This window comes from Mus musculus, chromosome 3 (assembly GCF_000001635.26).
Source record: "Mus musculus strain C57BL/6J chromosome 3, GRCm38.p6 C57BL/6J".
In the NCBI taxonomy this organism is placed as follows: domain Eukaryota; kingdom Metazoa; phylum Chordata; class Mammalia; order Rodentia; family Muridae; genus Mus; species Mus musculus.
The window spans coordinates 22,121,748-22,143,279 of record NC_000069.6 but is presented as its reverse complement, the minus strand read 5'-3'; the positions used below and the strand labels follow the sequence as shown (position 1 = coordinate 22,143,279).

Genomic DNA, 21,532 nt, shown 5'->3' with positions numbered 1-21,532 from the left:
ATACAAAGATACTTAAGCACCCAGTAACAACCTTCAGCTGAGTTAGTCTCATTGTGCATGATGCAACTGTACCTTCCATTAAACAAAAAAATAAACCACCATGCAGAAATACAGCAAAAGGTTACCAATGATTTCAAAATTCATCAGCTCAAATTCAATTGCAGCACAGTTTCTAAATTAAAGAGTGAGTCAAGTTTGTTATTAGTTACCTCTCAGCATTTGGGAGGTAGGATCGGGAGGATCATGAGTTCAAGGCTGGCCCCATCACATGAGACCCTGTCAAAACAAAATTAACAAGGCCAAAGTTTAGTTGTATAAGTTTTAGGTTTGAGCCAGGAATGCTGGCATACACCCATAACTCACGGTCAATCCTGACCTACTCAGACCACATCTCAAAAGGACAGAAAAAGCCTTCAGTTCACTGGAAGTAACAATTTCAACAAACTTTTGCTGTTACTAAAAAACAAACTGAAGATTCATGTTTAAAAAAAAAAGTCTATTACTTTTTAAAATGTGTGAATACATCACTATTGTTCAGGTATAACAAATTGTTCCTCTCCTCTTAAAATTATAAATTTGTGATACAGCTCACAATGCCTAAGAAATACTAGGTTTTTGGTGACACAAATATGTGTTATGCCTTCAAAAACAAAACAAAACAGTAGTTTAGGGGAATGAAACCGCCAGGAAAAGGGAAGCTACAGGAACTGCACACGTATCTAAAGGCAGGCACGGGCAATGATACAAACCCACAGGCATGCTGGCGAGGGGAGAAGAGGGGCTGGCACTGTCCCTACTAGACCACACTCTCCCCAAGCGCTGAGGAGAGGACTCATAGTATCAAGACTGAAACAGCACAACAGAGGTGAGAAGACTTAACCTGCAGCACCCTGGGTCCTCACTAGATAATGTCTCTGGGGCAGCAGTTCTCAGGTGGTGGGTCACATATCAGATATTACATTATAATTCCTAAAAGTTGCTACTTACAATTGTGAAGTAACCATGAAATAATTGTATGGCTGGGGGTTACCATAATATGAGAAACTGTATGAAAGATCCACAGCATTGAGAAGGTTGAAAACCACTGATCTTGCGTAAGACCTGAACATCACTTGAGCTTCAAAGCCTCTACCAAGTGACCAGAGGGGTGGAGAGCCACTGGCTGTTAAGAGGGGCAGAGAGTGTCCTTCTTATTCTAATTATTATCCTGTAAGAAGTGGAGCAGAGGATGGCTTCTTTTAATATTAGACTGTACAGTAAGCAGAGCTGAGAACTAGAGAGAGACACCACAAGTGAGCTGACAGCTAGTCACCTCATTTCAAGACTAATGATGAGGAGCCAGAAAAACTCACTGTCTCTCCAAACTTCAATTACAAAGGAAGCATAATAATGACCTTACAAAGAGGCCACAGAAGATACAAAACAAACAAGATACCATGGAGATCTTTTAATAAGAGACATAAAAGGAGACACAGCATGAACTGTTTTTAACTTGCACTTAAGATACAGACACAGAAAATCTGAGCTTCTGTGATGAGCACAGTCTTTAGCAGAAGTTAAGATTCCTCTCCCTCTTTCACAGTGAATGGAGTGGAGGCAAGCAGAGTGCTCCCCCTCTGTCCTGGCAGCTCTGGGAGAAACAGTTAAGCATCACAAGGTTGCCCACCTCATGTGCAGCTACAAGGTCAGGAGACAGCACTAGGAAAGAGTTAACAGGGCTCTGTAAAGACTAGAAGAAGCACAACCTCCGGCCAACATTAACAGCATGGCCAGGGCCTCCGGGCTTAAGCTCTGAAGAGTACTAGGGCCCTGGGAAGATGCTGCACTCTACCCTGCATGCAAGCAATCTGGCCTGGAGAGGGGCCTAGGACTAGTTAGTTCCAACTACCCACTGGAAAACATATCAGAAACAGTCTTCACAAAACAGGTTATTATGCTTCAAGCACTTGAATTTCTCTCGCTGAAACATCTGTTGTAATCTTCCATCTCCTACAAATAAAAGTGTAATCCCTGAGAGGTGCATAGGTATTCTAACAGAAATTTACCTACTGTTGTATTATGGAGGGCATCATAAACAATATCAAATGCTACTGAGGAGATACATAAGTCAGCAATGTTTCTGTTAATTGTTCATAATATGTTCTATCTGAAATATTATTAGTAGTGTATATGTGAATGTGTGTGTAAGGGCACATACCCACTCATGCCACAGTGCATACGCAAAGGTCAAAAATGTATCATCTTTAGGAGTTGATTCTTTCCCTTCTAGCTCCTAAGACTCAAGTTGTCAGGAATCCCATTTATTACCTGAGTAATTTTATCAGTCTGTCTCTAAATATTTCCATGAAAGTATTCTGACACAGTTAGAAAAGATTTCCAAAATTTTCCCAAAACATGTTATACTAGGAAACAGGAAAATGTCACTAAAAGAGAATAAATGTGCAGTCACATAAGTTCTAATACTGCTTAGACAGTAAACTTTTTCTAAAATAGCTACAGATACTCGAAGCATTCCCAGAAAACATATATACCTATCACCACTACTTTAAAAACATTTCACTGGTAAAATCAAGACAACCAAAGCTCTTTCAAGTGTGAAGTTGCCCCTTGGCCTCGGCCTTGTTCTATGGGATCCCTCCCCCCCCCACCCCCCAACTGTGTCCCAATGAGCAAGAAGAGAGACCCCAGGGAGGCTAGCTGGACTTCTTTTCCTGGTAAATTTCCTGGACTAAAGTTCATACCTCCGTCACTCCTACAACACACTGAGAGATGGTGGGCAGCACACAGAGAGGAGGACAGATGGACTTGAATAGGGAGAGAATGGAGATTCTGGAAATGGGCCAACCTACAAAAAAAAAGTCACCCTTGAGAGAGAGAGAGGTGTGAATGGGGTACATAACCCAAGCTTACGACCACAGCCTGCAATGAAGCTCAGCCCATGGACAGGCTCAGCTCAGCCAATGCCCATGAACCTTCATCACAGCCCTCACCCATTCCCCCAATGGGTGGGCAGCACTGGTATACAGCATGGTGATGGCACTTCTAATTTGAGAGTTCTGAAATATAAGGCACCTTTCCCACGCTGGCTAGGTACTACCTATTGTCTCATCACCTACCAAGCATGTCTGCATTTGATTATCAGCCTGACATCCTCTGAAAGCTTCTAAAAATAAAAAAAATAGAAAAGGTGGCCCCACAGAAGCTACACCTTCAAAAGAAAGGAAAATATCCCCGGCCTTCTGCCACATAGCCCAGAATGTTTTTAATTAACAAGAAAATGTTAAGGTGGGGGAAGAAAATGATTCATCTAGTTAGTGAAGGCACCTGCTGCCTGACAGCCTCAACCTGATCCCTGGACCCAAAAGGATAACTGATTCCTACAAGTTGCCCTCTGGCCTAAACACACACACACACACACACACACACACACACACACACACTCTAAGCCAACAAAATTGAAATTATTTCATAAATAGCATAGAAAAACTGTTTCAATAAGAAATTGAAAATTAAACGCAGTTTTTAGCTTTGTATAGGTTATTTTGTGCATTAAAGGCCAAAGGCAAAGGGATAGAAGATTGTTCTTCTAGGGGTGACAAAATGTACACTATACAGTAAAGTTTGCACCTGTCTCAAAACCAAGTTCAGTGAGGCTCAGAAATCCCAGACTAAGATCAGATGGTCAGAAAAATCCAGAGCTCGGGTTTTGACCTACCCTCCCAAGATTGGGCTTAGAAATCTTTGCAAAAGCTTGGTTCTCTAAAAACTTATTCCAGAAAAATGTAAATCCTCACGTTACTGAGAAAAGAAGATCCAGGTGCTTATTCTCCGAAGGGAGGAGTGAGTCCAAAAGGATCTTACAGTCTCTTCAGCAGAGCCATGGACTGACTGGGATCCTACAGCAAAGCATACAGTCTATTACCTACCATTTACCCTGCCTAGCCTGCTGGATACTTCTGAGATACAACTTTACACAGCTGATTCATTTCTTAAATACTCTTGTCTAGTTATGTAAAACATACACACGGAGAGAAATAAGGGACTTCATATCAAAGTTTTGTTTATAACTGTCTTTGTTCTATTACTATAAGAACTTTGTAAGACTATTATCACATTGGAACATGGTATTTAGGAGTAACGTCAATCTTTGTTCCAGGAGTCATGGTAACTCAAATTTGGCTCTAGAATAAAGTATCCCTTACATCCTTTGAGAAAGAGCTGTTTCCAGGCAGTTACCCAGCTCAACGGTGAGAAAGACACCCAACTTTTCCTGTCTGCCTGCCTAGTCACCTCCAAGCTTTGTCAATTCCCTTCCAAACATCTCAGAGTGTTTCACTTCTGCAACTCTGATAAAGCCTAAGGCCACATTATTTTGAAGAGGCACACCTCCCAAAACATGCAGTGCCATATCACTGTTATCTAAATTTCAAGATCTTTTACATTTTGAAGCCAACTGTCAACAGTGGGTTTCTTGGTTATGATAATGCTTAACAATTCACTTAGTTACAACAATTTAAGTACTACTATTAATGTAATCTCAGTTTCATTCAAAGCGTAGTGTGCACAAACAGTTCTCCTGTTCTTCCTGGATAATACAGGCTGAAGCAGGAGCCTACTGGGGCATGGGGAGTAAGTACACTGCTGCACTTCCTCCTTAACTGTGTACCTCCCAGCAGCAGTAGGCAAGTCTCAAGGAAAGAATGGAAAATAGAAAACTGAAAACTGCCTTTTGGCCGCAACTGGCTTCAAGGTGTCATTACATGAAGTAAACAGGGAAACCCCCTCACCCCATGTTTAGTTATTTCCAAAGCATCTCAAATCACCTCTTATCCCAGACTTGCACTGCTCTGTAAATAGCTTTTCCTTACCCTGCCTCTACCACTAAGAAAGCCCCAATTCTTTGCTATTTCTCCGTTCTTCACCTGTGCTTGCAGCTGAGCCCTGACTGACTGATAGGAGACCCATACTCTACCAAAGCGTTTCCACCACTGTAGCTGTTAGAGGAAATGGCACCTTGCAGCTGAGCCCTGACTGACTGATAGGAGACCCATACTCTACCAAAGCGTTTCCACCACTGTAGCTGTTAGAGGAAATGGCACCTGGCTGGAAAGGCCACTTCAGGAAATCAGGCAGGTGAGGACAGCTGAGTCTTGACTTTCATCATGACTTCTACTCCCAAAGTCTTAGACAAACCAGAGGGATAGTTTCTTTGTTAACAGCATGCTATAGCTCAAGGGCTTACTGCAAAGCTGGTCACCATTTCACTGTCTACTAGATTCCCTGGTGGCCAACGTGACAAGGAGTGCACAGCAAGCCCATTACACCACTGGCTCACTCCTCCACGCACACTTTCTGTTCCTCTTCTCCTCCTCATCTGGGTATCTCAACATTTTAAGCGCCGATACCAGGCTGTTTCATCTGTGACGCTTACAAAATACAAATGGAAACACCAATGTCTCCCTCACAATTTCCCAGCTATATTAGTGCAAATTATAATATTCAATAACACATTTAAATGCATTCCTCTTCACAGGTTCATCTAGTCTTTCTTTAAATTTAGTTTCAATTTTGTTGTATACACATGGGCATGTACATGTATGTGTGCAGGGTGGGGAGGGGGTTAAAAAACAACTTCCAGGAGTCCGTTCTCTCTCCTTAGTCTACCCTGGGCTCTGGTATGGAACTTAGGTCTTCGGGCTGCTTAACTGTATTGCTGGCCTCAGTTCAGCCATTCTCCACAAACTACTAGTAAGTCAACAGAAAATCTTTGTTTTTCTCTCACACGTGAGAAGAGAACTTGAAAGCTCTAGCATGGTGGAGGATGGAACAGCCTGACCGTTCTCTGCCTGCTCTCTGCAGATGTGGAGTACAGTGTTGCCAACAGAGAGGTACATTGAGAACCAAGTGTCTGAGCAGATGTGCAACAAGATCTAGGAACTGAGATGTGCTTTAATGCATGCTAGCCATGTCTGTATCTTAGATTTTTGTGTGGTGAAAAATATTGGTCCACCATCTTAAACACAGTTGTATATAAGCATTCTGAAAATCTCAATATAAAAAGCAGGATGGATCATTTCTATGCAAACCCCCCCCACACACACAACTAAGGAAGCTCACCTGACCTGGAGTTCAAAGTTATCCTCCATTGAGACATCTTTTAAAAAATAAAAATTAACTATTTTAAAAACCAATCATGATTATTGAACTAACCAAACAACCTTGGAAAAACCTGTAACAATTTAACACTATTAAATAGTATTTCCACTTCTTGGCTTCTAAGCACTAATAATAATAAGCAAATAAAACTTCTGTGAAGGGGCTGTAGATGTGCTCAGTGGTTTGGACCATTTATTGCTCTTGCAGAAGACTAGTACCCATGAAGAAGTCACAACCATTCTAGGGCTGGAGCGATGGCTCCGTGGTTAAGAGCACGGACTGTTCTTCCAGAGGTCCTGAGTTCAGTTCCCAGCAACCACATGATAGCTCACAACCATCTGTAATGGGGATCCAGTGCCCTCTTCTGGTGTGTCTGAAGACAGCTACAGTGTATTCACATACATAAAATAAATAAACCTTAGAAAATAAATAAATAAAAAATAAAGTTACCCATTTAAAAAAAAAAAAAAAAAAAAAAAAAAGCCAGGCAGTGGTGGCACACACCTTTAATCCCAGCACTTGGGAGGCAGAGGGAGGCAGGTTTCTGAGTTTGAGGCCATCCTGGTCTACAGAGTGAGTTCCAAGACAGCCAAGGCTATACAGAGAAACCCTGTCTCGGAAAAACAAACAAACAAACAAACAAACAAACAAAACAACTATTGAAAGCTCCAGTTCTAGGGATCCAAAGCCTTCTTCTTGCCTCTGAGGCACCATGTATGCATGTGATATATGTACATATACGCAAGCAAATAATTCATACATATAAAATAGAATAAGCATTTCTAAAAACTAAAAATGTTTTTAAACTATTGCCCAAATCAGCAAGACTGGATCGTGATAGATTCTTTTCACAACAGCAATTAATGGGTAAACTTAGCAGGCTTCTATGATTTCTTCTTCAGTCACTCAGAAATTTTAAACAGTGCCTTTATTTCAGTGATAGTCACCCAGAGTTTTCTGAATATTGCCTATTCTTTCATCTACATATAATATAAAAATAATTTTAAAACAGGAACAGGAACCAAATTGCACATTTTCATTTAAGGTTGTGCCTTCCAGACAGTAAACATTCACTTTTCTAGATATTGGTTACTTGAGCAAACTAAATGTGCATTCAAATTTTATCACAACGCATCTTCACTGGTAATAAAGGTGTTAACAAACTGATTCAGTCCCATTTCTAATTCCTCCAGTACGGTGACTACTCAAATTTAAAAGAAATCTGCAAGTCCCACCTGGAGAGCTAATAAATTCTGCTTTGCACATCACTAGATGAGAAGTATAAAGCAAAATTGGTTGTTTATTCAAAAGAAGCTGAAGGGCGAAGCAGAGTTGGTTGAATTCTAGGGTGCATGGCAATCCAGAGCCAGAGGTACTCTGACCCATCAACTTTCTGTAAGCCATTGCTACGTAAGATCATAAGCAATCTGAAGCAGGCCACCTAGAGATTTCCTAAGTGTATAAATTGTGGCTTTCCCTTCTGTATTACTAGTTTATATACCATTATCAGCCATAACCCAGGGCTTATTTGTAGAATAATAAAGCAATGACTGTCCTAACTCAGGCAGTAAGAAAACAGGTGACTCAAGCCAATACACAAAAGTCCAGCTTCTGCACCTTCAAAATTACTTCATTTCTTCAGAGTCTATAGAACATTCATTCAGACTAAAATCAAAAACTCAGGTGACAGCAAATGCTGGCGAGGGCATGGAGAAAGAGGAACACTCCTCCTCCATTTCTATTGGGATTGCAAGCTAGTACAACCACTCTAGAAATCAGTTTGACAGTTCCTCAGAAAACTGGACAAAGTACTACCTGTGCATATACCCAGAAGATGCTCCAACATGTAGTAAGGACACATGCTCCACTATGTTCATAGCAGCCTTATTTATAATAGCAAGAAACTGGAAAGAACCCAGATGCCCCTTAACGGAGGAATGGATACAGAAATTGTGGTACATTTAAACAATGGAGTACTAGTCAGCTATTAAAAATGATGAATTCATGAAATTCTTAGGCAAATGGATGGAACTAGAAAATATTATCCTGAGTGAGGTAACCCAATCACAAAAGAACACACATGATATGCACTCACTGACAAGTGGATATTAGCCCAAAAGCTCCAAAGAACCAAGATACAATTCACAGACCACATGGAACTCAAGAAAAAGGAAGACCAAAGTATGGGTACTTCGGTCTTCTTAGAAGGAACACAAAATACTCATGGGAGCAAATATGGACATAAAGTGTAAAGCAGAGGCTGAAGGATAGGCCGTCCAGAGACTCTCCCACCTGGGGACTCATCCCATATACAGTTACCAAAGCTAGACAGTATTGTGGATACCAAGAAGTGCATGCTGAAAGGAGCCTGATATGGCTGTCTCCTGAGTGGCCCTGCCAGAGCCTTACAAATTCAGAGGCGATGTTAGCAGCCAACCATTGGACTGAGTGTGGGGTCCCTAATAGAGGAGTTAGAGAAGGGACTAAAGGAGTTGAAGGGGTTTGCAACCCCAAAGGAAGAACAACAATATCAACCAACCAGACACCCCAGAGCTCCCAGGGCCTAAGCCATCAACAAAGGCGTACACATGGCTCCAGCTGCATATGTAGCAGATGTCATGCATCAGTGGGTGGAGAGGTCCTTGGTCCTATGAAGGATCGATAGATCCCCCCCCCCCCCCAGTGCAGGGGAATAGAGAGAGCGGAGGTGGGAATGGGTAGGTGGGTGGAGAAACATCCTCATAGAAGCAGGGGAAGGAAGGATGGGATAGGGGGTTTCCAGGGGTGGGGGAGGAACTGGGAATTATTTGAAATGTAAATAAAGAAAATGTCCAAGTAAAAGGAAGAAAAAAAGAACATTTATTCAGCAGTAACTCATTCATTCAGCAAAAGTTTATTGAAATACTGGGGCAGGGGCATATGTGTACAATTCCACCATTTAGGAGGCTGAGGCAGAAGGATCAGAACTCAAAAACAGCCTTGACCTCAGAAAAAGGAAAAGAGAAAGGGAAAAAATGGAGGCTCCTGGCTGCTTCAGTCTATGCAGTCCTTACTTCTACAGTCCTGGGTTCTCAAGTCTCATTTTCCAGATCACCTGTGCTTTTCCCTTTTGTTACTGGTGGTTACTTTTATCAAAGATAAACTATATTCCTAGACAAAATTAAACATTCAAAATACTTTCACCATTTAAAATCAGGGCCATATAAAGGAGGCGAGAGAACAAGTTAGAAGACAGGCTTCAGGGCTGCGGAAACGAACCTGCCTGCGGTCTGCTTTGTCGGGCTCTCTTGCTCTGCTGTGAAATAGCACACCTGCTTGTTCACTCACAGTATATACTGAGTGAGCACAAGGGCCATGCACGACTTTAGCTGCTAGCAACAGAAGTGAGAAAAACTGCAGGTATATTTCTTAGTGTAGACAAACAAAATGTACGCATCATAATGCATGCAGAGTGTCTTTGGGTGCAGTGTCAACAGAAGACACCAAACAACAGCTTGAGGAAACAGGAATAACTCAAAGTAGAGTCAGAATAAGCAACCAAGTTAGCTATTCAGTTGGCTGGCTGGCTGGCTGGCTGGCTGGCTGGCTTTGCCAGTTTTTCCCTCTGTAAACCATACTGGACTTCACCTAACTTAACTAGCCTATTGTCACCGTGAGCTCACATCAGTACTCCTGTGTCTGCCATCAGTGCTGGGATTGCAGATTATGAATAATCAAGTATAAATAATCAAGTGGCCGATAATCAAGTTTTGAGGAGAAAAAAAAAAAGCAAGACAGATTCTTTAACTGTCCTACATGTCAATACTCAGCAACAAATCTAAACACACTGATTTGAATAAAATGAATGTCACTTCCAACCACATACCCGACTGTTGTGGGTTGGTGCTAACGCCAGTTGTGTTAATTCAGCTCCCAAATCACACGGGCACCAGCTTGTTTGCCTGTCAGATGCTGAGAGTCCCTGCCCCCAGTTGACTTGATTGGTGAAATAAAGTTTCTGGTGGCCAGCAGCTGGACAGGGACACAGAGGCAGGAAGCTAGATTTCCCAGGCAAGGGGGCACAGGAGAGAAAGAATTTGGAGAATTGTCATGATGGGGAAGCGAAAAGAACGGACTTGAAAGATGGAGACATGAGAGCGAACAGCAATGTTAAGGAGCCAGGAGGTAGTGGCCTGAGAGAGCCGCCCTCCTGGGTCCAGGCAACCAAGTTAGAATATAGATTTTAGTAAGTAATAGTTCAGGGATATCAGAGGGGAGAGTGTGTTATCCCTGGGGAGGTTTGGAAGTGCTCAGCCATTGAGCTGCTTAGAGCATAGTGTGTGTGTGTGTGTGTGTGTGTGTGTGTGTGTGTGTGTGTGCCCGCGCGTGCGCACCTGCCTGACTGTGTGTCATTGGGCGGTAGTGAGAAGCGTGCACACTCGCGCAGACACACACACCCACACACACACCCACCATTGGCTGTGAGTTCAGAGCAGATTAACATGCTACCACTTCCCCCCACCATGGGTACCACTAACAACCAAGCACCCTCCATAATAAACCCCTATTCTTCTACAACTGCAGGACTAAACTAACTCTCTTCCTTAGGTTGCCTTTGACTGTGGTGATTTACTATAACAAAAGAAAAGTTACTTTGTTACACTCCTACTCCCAGAACCGGGCATGCTCGGCGGTGGTGGCTGTCCTCTCCTTTCTCCACTCAGTGGTTTGATTCCTGTTTAACTGTGGTCTTACTTACTGCAAAGGTTATTCTTCATTGTCTGGAATTAACTAGCACCCAAAGGGCTGGGCACACCTACCTGTGAGGGATTTTTCTTCATTAAATCCTTTGAAACAGAAGGCCTACTTCTAATCTTGATGTTTGAGGTGGGAAGATACACCCTTCCTTAATCTAGATCTTGAGGTGGGCTGCTCTACCTTTAATCTGGGCCCCACTTTTACCTGTCAGCCTCTATAAATGACATGGAAGAAGGAAGCTTATTCTCTCTGCCTGCTTGCTTGCACTGACAAGTCCATTCCTTCACTGGCATTAGACCCTACTTCTTTGGAACTTCTTTGGAAACCCAGCTGAGACATCCACTACTGGATTCTTAGACCATTCATTGATACACAGCCATTGTTGGACTAGCTAGACCACAGTCTGTAAGTCATTCTAATAAATTCGCTTAACAGACACACAAATGACTAACACATGCATACATACATACATACATACATACCCAATCTATAAGCTCCGTTCCTCTAAAGCAGTGAGTCTCAAGCTGTTGAGTCTCAACTCCTTGGAGATCTAGCAATACTTTCATAGGGATCCTATATCCATCATATCAGATATTTACAAATTCATAGCAGCAGCAAAACTACTGTTATGAAGTAGGTTGGGCGTCGCCACATGATCACAGTATTAGGAAGGTTGAGGACCACTGCTGTAGAGAACCTTGACTAATAGTACATTTGTAGACAGATGGGTGGGATAAACGGTTAGCAAAAGGGAATAGGAAGTCCTACAAAGGAAGAGATACTGGTACCTTGCCTTTGCTTCTTAATTACCTACCATAGGATGGATTTTTGAAACTGCTCTTTACTGGCAAGAGTACTTGCTGTGCTGTGCTGTGCTGTGTTTATCTGTGCTATGCTGCTGGCTAAGATATGGCTAGACAATAACAGGGCTACCCACTGTGCAGTTCCTTTAATAAATATCTCGATGACTGCTTCCTACTGCTCCAAAACCAATATCATACTTAGGCTGTTGAGTCTCTGAATACTCTAAACCAACCACAAGTAAAAATAACATGTACAAAGAATTCTTTGGCCTCTAGACTGCATCTGTATTTAGGTCTAAGGTCAATTTTCTTCAAGGTCATTTACTGGAGCTGTCATTATCATTATGTTTTCCTTCCACAAGCCCTGGGATTTATTATATCAAGTATCACAAATAAGAGAACAAGGATATAGCATCTCAAACAGAAAACCCCTTGGAACTCCCTAAGCCAACAGTCTACAAGACATCTCCCAATACAGAGCAACAGACATCTCATCAACCTTTAAGAAATACCTATGAGGGGCATGTTCCTATCTCACCACAGCTAAGTGTCATGCCAAATTCTGGTGCAACTCACAATATAGAAAACCTCTGTGTGTTACCACTTTTCAATCACCTTCAACCTGACTTGTTTCAATGTTCCTGTTTTGATGGCATTTCCCCTTCTGTTTCCTATTTGGCCCTGCATATCTTGAAGGTCATTTTATACTCAGCTAATTACTACAGACTATGTCCTGTTGGTAATATTCTTCCCCTTAAACAAATGCTGTAGCACCAAGCACTGACCAGAGCTGGGGAAGAAGGCCCAAAAGCATGCAAACACCTTCATGATTCATTCTAACTGCTCTCCTACCCTCCTCTAAGACTGTCTCTCATACTAACCTGATCCTACCTCTCCACATCAAGTTTATCCAAATTGAACTCATAAATCAGACCACACGCTAGCTCCTCCATCCAAACTCTTCCATACTTCTAACTCGTGCTAGAATTTCTATTTACTTAACTAATGTCATGTAACACAGTACTGTTATCTCAAAAGGCAGAAACCAAGCCATATTTTATAAACACTCTACAACATTACATACTCTGTTCTATGTCTATACAATTATTCACAGCAGTCAGCAACTCCAAGAGTGAAGATATTCGGTCCATGTTCTTAGCTACCACTAAATTGTCTGCTGAGAACAAGATTTCAAGGCTTTCGGTCCGGTTTCTTTGCATTGTGACTTCTGTCTTCAGCCTTGGGCTCCCAATTTCTATGTGAATTAAATCCACTAGGTTGAAACTAACTCTAACTCTAAAGTCAATCAATCAAAAGTTCTTCTCCACAAGAAACAGTCTTCACAATCACCAGTGGTGACAATCGGCACCTGCTGAGAAGCTGTGGCTGCAGAGGCCAAGGCGCTGGAGCTCAGGACCCCAGCACCAAGGAGAGAGAGAAGGGATACTGGGACTGGGAAGGGATACTGAGAGAAGGGATACTGGGAAGAGGGGGGAGAAGAAGGGGAGGAAAAAAGAGGGAGGGAATGTATTTTGATAACTGCTAGTGCTAAGCAGCAGAAGCAGTAATCTGAAAACTTGTAATCTCTTACAGAGTTTCAAATCCTGTATACTAAATGTTTTACAATAAAGCTGTTGGGGGGGGGGGGATGCAATTTAGTCAGTCCCCTTCTTCCATTCTACAGTCTCCCTCCACAAATGGACCCAATGAGTTCATGTATCCTTCAAGTTTTAGCTCCATTATCTACACTAACGTTTTAGCCAGATACACATATTAATGATGGAAAGGGTCTGTCTTCTCTGGTGATCAACATAAAGTGCATGGTCTTAAAAATCCAGTAACACTTTCCATGCCTGGTTCTAAATCTGGCTTTCTTTCAGCACATGGAAAACCAAAAGGAAAGCAAGGTTGTTGTGTAGCAAGTGTTTGAGTTTTAGTACGAGGCACCATGACAATGGCAACTCTTATAAAGGAAAGCGTTTAACTGGAGAATGGCTTACAGTTCAGAGGTTTAGTCCATTACCATCACGCAGAGTAGCATGGTATCATACAGGCACACAGGCTGGAGAAGGAGCTAAGAGTTCTGAATCCAGATCAGCAAGCAACAGGAAGAGACAATGTGATATTGGGCCTGGCTCAAGCATCTGAAATGTCAAAGCTCATCCACTGTGACACACTTCCTCCAACAAGGCTGCACCTTCTAATAGTGCCAGGCCCCATGAGCCATGGGGGACATTTTCTATCAAACCGCCACATATCAAAGTACCTTCATACCTGACCTACCTTTTGCTTTTATGAGTGACTTACTAGAAACCTGAAATTCTAAGCTCCAGAGAGACAAATCTAAAGGAAACAAAATAAAGAAAAATCCTCACACACACACACACACGCACAACCTATAGGATGTAGAAATGGAAGCTAATCCCAGTGTTCCAATTGATAGGAAGTTAAAACCAATGAAGTGTTTAGAAACCCAGCGTGCTAGTAAGAAATGACATTCTGCTAATGGAAAACATACTGATGTGTCTGTCTGTACTCATATCAGCTTACCATGGCCATGACCGTGACCATGACCACAACCATGACTGCTAAGGGAATACATTCTACCAGGTACCAACAGAGATACAGAAAATAAAATATTCCCTCTTGATGCTGTAGTAAGACAGGTGTTACGCCTATGTCAAGACACCTAGGAATTCAGATAAAACTTTTACCACCACACAGGCTGAAGTAACAGAAAAGGTGGCACTAACAAGGTTAGCAAGATAGGATTCAAACCCCCAACATACCAGCAGTGTGCCCACTAACACTAATGTCGTCTTATTGCTAGTGGACTTGAACAAGACCTCTGATCTAGAATAGCACTGCCAGTGTGCCCACGCTGAAGCCGCGAGTAGAGATTCAACTTGACTGCAATAACTTTCCAAGGATGGAAAAACAGCTATTTGATCAATGACTTCTGGCAGACAGTTCTGAGGAAGCTGCAGGAGACATGATATGCTTTTAAACAGTGGTCACAGCTACAAACTCAAGAACAGACCACCCACCACACCTGTACAGGAGGGCTTGCTCAAACGTTAGTCCTACAAATCTCATGCCCTGAGGTCAAGCAATTAACACCAACAGCTATACCTTCCAAAGACAATGGCATTTTAAAATAAAAATAGAGCTTACTGTCCATGAATATGGAGTACCCTTTAACACAAATTCCTTTAACTAGATTGCTGAACATTATAAACCAGAATGAAGATACAGAAAAACAGCACATGTAATATTCTACACTCTGTGGCTTATCCTATAAATGATAAAGGGGTTAAAGTTCTGACTACCAGGTAAGATGAAGAGAAAAAAAAAAAATCTAAAGAATGCAATCTTTAAATGCATCTATGTGGTGGTCTGAATGAAAATGGTCCCCATTGGCTCATAGGGACTAATATTATTAGGTACTGTGTCCTGGTTGGAGGAAGTGTGTCACAGTGGGTGAGCTTTGAGGTTTCAGATGCTCAAGCCAGGCCCAGTGTCTCATTGTCTCTTCCTGCTGCCTGCTGATCCAAATTCAGAACTCTCAGCTCCTTTTGCAGCACCATGTCTACCTGCATGCTACCATTCTTCCTGCTATGATGACAATGATTAAACCTCTAAACTTTAAGCCCTCCCCCAATTAAATATTTTCCTTTATAAGAGTTACTGGGGCCATGATGTCTATTCACAGCAACAGAAACCCTAAGATGTTCTTTCAAAAACAAAAGGAATATCTTAATTAGTATATTTTAACAATTTAAATGTAACCCCAGAGAACTCTTATCACTGAAAACAGAATTTTATTGTTTTATCCACCTGGACTAAAGCTAGGAGCTCCGATAGTCTGAGCCAGAGTCTTACCACTGTAAAACAACTCCTGTCCACCTTTTATTTTTAACTTTGAGATAGGGTCTCACAATGTTACCCAGATAGCCTTGGGTGTCTCTGTGTAGCCATGGCTGTAGCTGACCTTGTGATTTTCCTGGGTTAGCCTCCCAAACAGCAAGGATTATCGGCTGTACCACTAGCTCTGACTGTTTTTTAACTTCTTAATCACAAGTATGTATTACACAATTTTTGTTTTAGTCTTCAAAAATCCAGTTTCTCCATTGTGCATACCTTTGACATTACAAAAAGAGGTTTTCATGCAAATTCTTAGCCAAGAAATGCCATGTTTTGCTCAAAATGGGAATCTAGAAAAAAAAATCTAGAAGAAAAATTACCTAAAACTCAACAAGAAAAGATAAGTTTTAACCAACACATGAATGACTACTTCAAAAAGCTTTTTCTACTTAAAATGTGGCTCAGCAGTAGCAAGCTCACCAAACCTGTGAAAGGTCTTGGGTATCTTCAGCAGAGCCAAAACAAAAACAAACAACAAAGGAGGAAGGAAGAGTATCCAAAAAGTATCAGTCTAAACTGATACACACTTAATCATGATTGCAAACAATAGAGGAGGAAAAGAGGGTCCATAAAATATCCCTCTAAAGAGACATGCCCTCATGATTGCAAAGCAACAAAGGAGGAAGTGTCCAAAAAAGTATCACTCTAACGTGCTAGACAAGTGCTCATGATCCCAAACTTACTTTAAGAAACACAGTATCCAGAAGTTCAAGTCTTACAGCTAAAATTCAGATTCTTAGTTCACTCAAACAGTATCAAATGGGCCCTGTTCAGCTGGGAAAGTACTTGTCATGCAAGCATCATTAGGACCTGTGTTCATCTGGATCCCATTAAACCCTGTAAAAAATGGAGTATGGGGCTGCAAGGCAGGTCCCAGGGGTTGCTGGGCAGCAAGGCCATCGTCTCTCTCTTCTCCGGTCCTTTGAGTACATAGGAAACAAGATTCCTCTGATCAGGGTAAAGAAATGGACCCTGAACCAGCCTCCATGATGACACATAATGAAGCCAACCACTGTGTCCCTTCAGTCACTTGAGACAAAACTTCTCACTTCCCCTGCTCTCATTCCACTACTTGGCACTGTTTAAGAAAGGGTGAGCCTTAAGGGGAAAAGCTCAACAAATATGGGTGTTACCTAGACGGGAAAAGGAAACCCTAACAAGCCTAGGGAGTAAGCAGAAATCCAGGACTGGGCCTCTGAGCTAGTGCACAGTCCTTTTTTGTGCTGACTGCAAGTTTCTTGAGTCTGCCTTACGAGACAGCTCTAATCACTATCTCTTCTCTGGGGTTCACTTCAAACTTCTAATTGGAGACTTGAGAGCTACCTACTAAAAGCAAGTTTACCTCTACTCAAACTCTTGGAGCGCCCATCTTTCTCTCAGTCCCTCATTCCTGAATATAAGTACCTCAGCTGCAGGGTGGAAGTTTGAGGGTAACAACTACAAACCTACTTTAAGTTACTAGAAAACCTGTTAAAATGAGCTAGAAGCAGTAAGGAAGTGTTGGCTGGTACCTGTGCTCCCAGTCCTGAAGAATCTGAGGTAAGAAAGATACCCTTCAGGCCAGCCTGCGATCTGGTCTCAAAGGACAACATTCATGGCAGCATGTGCTAAAGGTCAAAAGATGGTGCAAACCAACTTTGTATGCATAAACACCACCTTAGTGGGAGGCTAAAAAAACATCAGAGGAGCAAGTCTTTATGGCCCGGAATAAGGCAGTGTTTCTTAAACATGGCTAAACCCACCACTAACAAGAGGAGAAAGCCAACTGGCACCGCAAGTCTTCAACCTTCTAATCCAATGGGCATAAGAAATCACCCCAGAGAGAAGAGTCTATAGAATTGCTCCAGAAGTGACTTTGTACCTAAAATCCAACTCAGAAAGAGGCAACTGTAAATTATAAGCAGGCACTCCACAGAGAATTCAGAGGGTCAGTGAGCAGAGACTCCACAACCCAAATGCCCATCAGTACAAACAGTAATGAATCTGGGAGACTAAAACTCAGATTCAGCTTGGGGGGTGGAGGGTGGGGGGTAATGCTGGTAACTAAGTCCTTAAAAGTTTGACTATATAACTGGCAGGTATCAAGCTTCTGAAAAAATTGAAATGCACACCAAAGTATAAATGTCCTGAATGCACACATTACCAATTACTACAATAGTAACTCATTCTAAATTCTAGGGGTCCATGCATCACAGCATTCATCTTTACATCCTGCATTCAGGAGGCAGAACCAAAAGTGTATCTAGCAGTTTTAGGCAAGTCTGGTCTACATGGCAATTCCAGGCAAGCCCAGGCTATATAGTAAGAGTACCTCAAAAATAAATACAACGAAATAAAAAATAAATTCTAGGTAGTTAAGAAAAGGTATACATAATGTGGGAAGGAGACATGCTAGCTAGAAGACAACTGTTTTCATGATAAATAAAATACCACCCTAAAGCATTCAAGTTTTAGACTTTCTAACTTAAAAAAGGCTTTTAACAAAACACTTATTTTTATTTTATGTACACTAGCATTTTGCCTGCACGTACACCTGTGTGATGCCATCAGGCAGAACCTCTGAAACTAGAACTACAGACAGAGGTCGGTGGCCATGTGGGTGCTGGGAATTAACTAAACCTCATGCTCTGGAGGAGCGGCCAGAAGTGGAGCCATCTCTCTAGTCCACACACACACACACCATGCACATGCATGTTTTATTTTTTTAGTAATTTTTAAATCAAAATTACTCTTCATAATGTCATGCTTCTATACTTACATCATCAGCGTAAGAAGAATGACTTTTCTAAAGTGTAGATGGTTAATAACTGTCCTGACCTAATAAAGCTGGTATGATAGAAAGCACAACTTGAAAAGAATGTCTGGGCTGGGAATGCCTGCTCCTTTATAGAGGCAAGAAGACCTGCTAAAGCATGGCTGGAGCCCACCAAGGGCATTTTTAACATGTTACCAGGAGTTCTAAATTCTGCCAGGACCACACTCAGAGGTATTACACTTCAGGATCATCTCAACTTATCCTTTAGAGAATAAAACATGTAACATTAAGGACACAGCAATCACTCGTCAGACTTCATTTATCCAACAGATGTTCATAGTAAAATTAAGATACAAGGGAAGCAGCCTAACTGTTGTGCAGGCTACAATGCAAAGACTGCTGCTAAGCTGAATGAAGGCTGCAACCACTGCAACTTCAGAACCAAGATGCCCTTTGCACCCAGGCACAAAGAAGCCAGCCTTCTGTGAACAACCCGAGACTAAGAAACTATCCATCCTGAGGATGGATGTTGACCAGCCTGAGGAGTCATTGGTAAACACTGGACATGCACAAAAAATGCAAGCTACGGTAAAACATGGATGGACTTAATGGAGCAAAGCTGTGTGTACATCTTGAAACAAATTACGTTGCCATTCCTACTAGATCCTATAGTGTTGGATTACTGTTCTTGACACAGGTAAAACGACCACCCTGGAAACAGGCTATTCTGGACACAGGAGCTGGCTCGGAGAGGTGAAGTGGATGGCTTTAAGGAGTAAGAGCAAGGACCAGGCATTACTATTTACTCAGCTGTGGCCACATTACACTGGAAATGATACAGCCCATCTCACTGATCTACCAGCTCAAGGTGAACTTCTGAATGCTGCCAAAAGTACAGAAGGAGAATACATTCACTGGTGTGCAACCACACTGAGGACCAAGACATCTCAAATCTGTTGTTTAAACAAGATGGACAAAACTAAATCAAGCCTTAACACAAAGGTGAGAGCACAGAGAAGTCAATGACCTTGGCTTTTAGTCTCTAAGCAGTAGAGAAAGCAAGGTGGGTGCAGTGAGACAGAAAAGTGCTCACGTGCTAATTCAGAAGAAGGCTCACAAGAAAACGGGCAGAGAGTAACAACTGTGTCAACCAACACCCTAACTGAATCTGCTGCAGATGTGTAGATGCTTGTCCAGGTTTTAAGAGAATGAACTAGTCTGACAGGTTACCAACAGACAGGGCTACATAGTTAAGACACTATCTCTGAAAGCTACAGGCAATACAAAATAAAAAATGGCTTGGCTGGCTGTGCCTGTGTTTTGTAGAAGTCCTTGATAAACAAAGGTGCACACATGTCATTAGATGCTACTAATGACGACTCAACCTGACAAGTAACTGCTGCTATGGCGGGAGTACTCAAAGTGCTCCATGACCAGCAGCACAGGAGGGCTGCTTTCATGCCCATTTTCAGGCTCCATGAAGCCTCAGACTGCCATTGACAGGAAAAGCTCTTCAGTGACTGCTGATAACACTGCTCTGATGCTAGGCTTAAGCATACTGCCACTGGAGATATAAGGTCTCACTCAAGTCTAGTACTGGCTGAGGCCCAACCAGACAAGAGAGAAAAGCAGCAATCCCTGAGGGCAGAGGGACTTCTGATGGCTGGGGTAGAAGTTCAGGTTCATCAATCCCCTGCCCAGCAGTATATAGCTAGACAGCCAGATTTTGTTATTAGCCACTGAACCCTTCAGTGTGAAGATCCCAGGTCGAGCCTAAAGCCAGATCCTAACCCAGTGTAGTATGAAAGAGGTATAGACTAAGATTATTCATAACCTGATCAAAGAGAGTATGATCCATTACCAATCTAGGGTTCCTCCAGGCAGTATTCCCAAGAGACTACACTGAATGAGTTACTTACTCTAAGTGAAAGTTTAGGAGACCCCAGCTAAATACTGGACCTGAAAATACAGCCAATGACATGCTACTCACCCTACTGGCCACCAGTAAGAATCACTGAAGACCTTGTGAAGTTCTCCCAAGGGGCTACAGAAGACAAAATTCAGTGTGTGTCTCCTGGGACCACTGTGTGAAACCCTACCTCACAATATGGTGACTATATTCACACACAACTCATCCTATTGACCACATCTGTGTTTCTACCTGTCTCAGATGGAAGGTGGAGAAAAGCCGCCCAACAACAGTCAAGTGTGAGAGCCTCTGGTGACAGCAGCCAGAGGCTATCTCAGTCCTGTCCTGATAGAGCCGAGCACAAAAGAATCAGACTCGCTGGGACAACAAAGTTGTTACTGGATTTGTTCCTTATGCAGAAATCATGCGTCTTTCACCTGCGCACCAAATATTAACATCAGGCTCAGCTACATGTTCGAATTATCGACTTACCTAGTTCCTGGGTCCTCAAGACCAATGACTGATCAATCAACCAGAGAAAGGGTGATGAAATCTGGCAGTGCTTGCTACCTCCTTCATCTATAACATGAACGTGTTTTGTTTGTATTTATCAAACAAACAAGTAGCTGCTTCATATAAATCAGAATCAAATGAAAAATAAAAACTGAAAATGGCAATGGGCTGCCCCCTAACATACAAGAAATTCCTGCTTTACTCACAGCAATGTCCCTGAACCTAGGAAGGGGCTAACCTGCCCTCTCCTGTATCTAAGTGTCAGCACGAGGCTCTTTCCTTTTTAAGCTTCTCTTGTAAGAAAGATGTCAATTGTTTGTAATACATTTAGAAATTTAATTTTTAAAAAATGACAATTTGGGTTTTGAAAAAAACCACAAACTTTGTAGCCTCCCTCTGCCCTGAAGCAGGCTGATCCAGACTTTGACCTTGGCTGCCACTGAGAAGGAGATTCCCTAGGGTGGAGCCTTCTGACCTAGATGGCTCTATTGTTCTGTCACCCGCCACTGCTCTCACCAAGGCACTGCTACCTGCTGAGAGGCCCCTGAGACATTCTGGAGGAACTGCTATCCTGCACATCCCCTGCAGGCTGGCTCCAGACACCAAGAAAGGACTGGCGGGGGATGGGCCTTCCCCCTTATAAGCACACTCTCTTAGTAAACTGGAGAACCTTCAACAGACTAGCATGTCTTGGTTCCATTATTTCTCGACCCACCTAGGTTCCCTCTTCTCTTT

At 42.3% G+C, this 21,532-nt stretch overlaps 1 protein-coding gene across 13 annotated transcripts in view; it reads right to left on the bottom strand.

Annotated features, from left to right (window-relative positions):
* The window catches only part of Tbl1xr1 (transducin (beta)-like 1X-linked receptor 1), a 140,342-nt gene that overhangs the window by 73,315 nt on the left and 45,495 nt on the right, over positions 1 to 21,532 (bottom strand). The window contains exon 1 of one of the 13 annotated variants that reach the window (XM_017319817.1): positions 2,742 to 2,845. The exons of 10 other annotated variants lie outside the window; for them this stretch is intronic. The gene's annotated coding sequence lies outside the window, so the exon portion shown is untranslated. Of the gene's footprint in view, positions 1 to 209; positions 2,357 to 2,741; positions 2,846 to 21,532 lie in introns of those variants that run through there. 2 more of the 13 variants (XM_011249721.3, XM_011249724.3) reach the window with 2 other exon arrangements.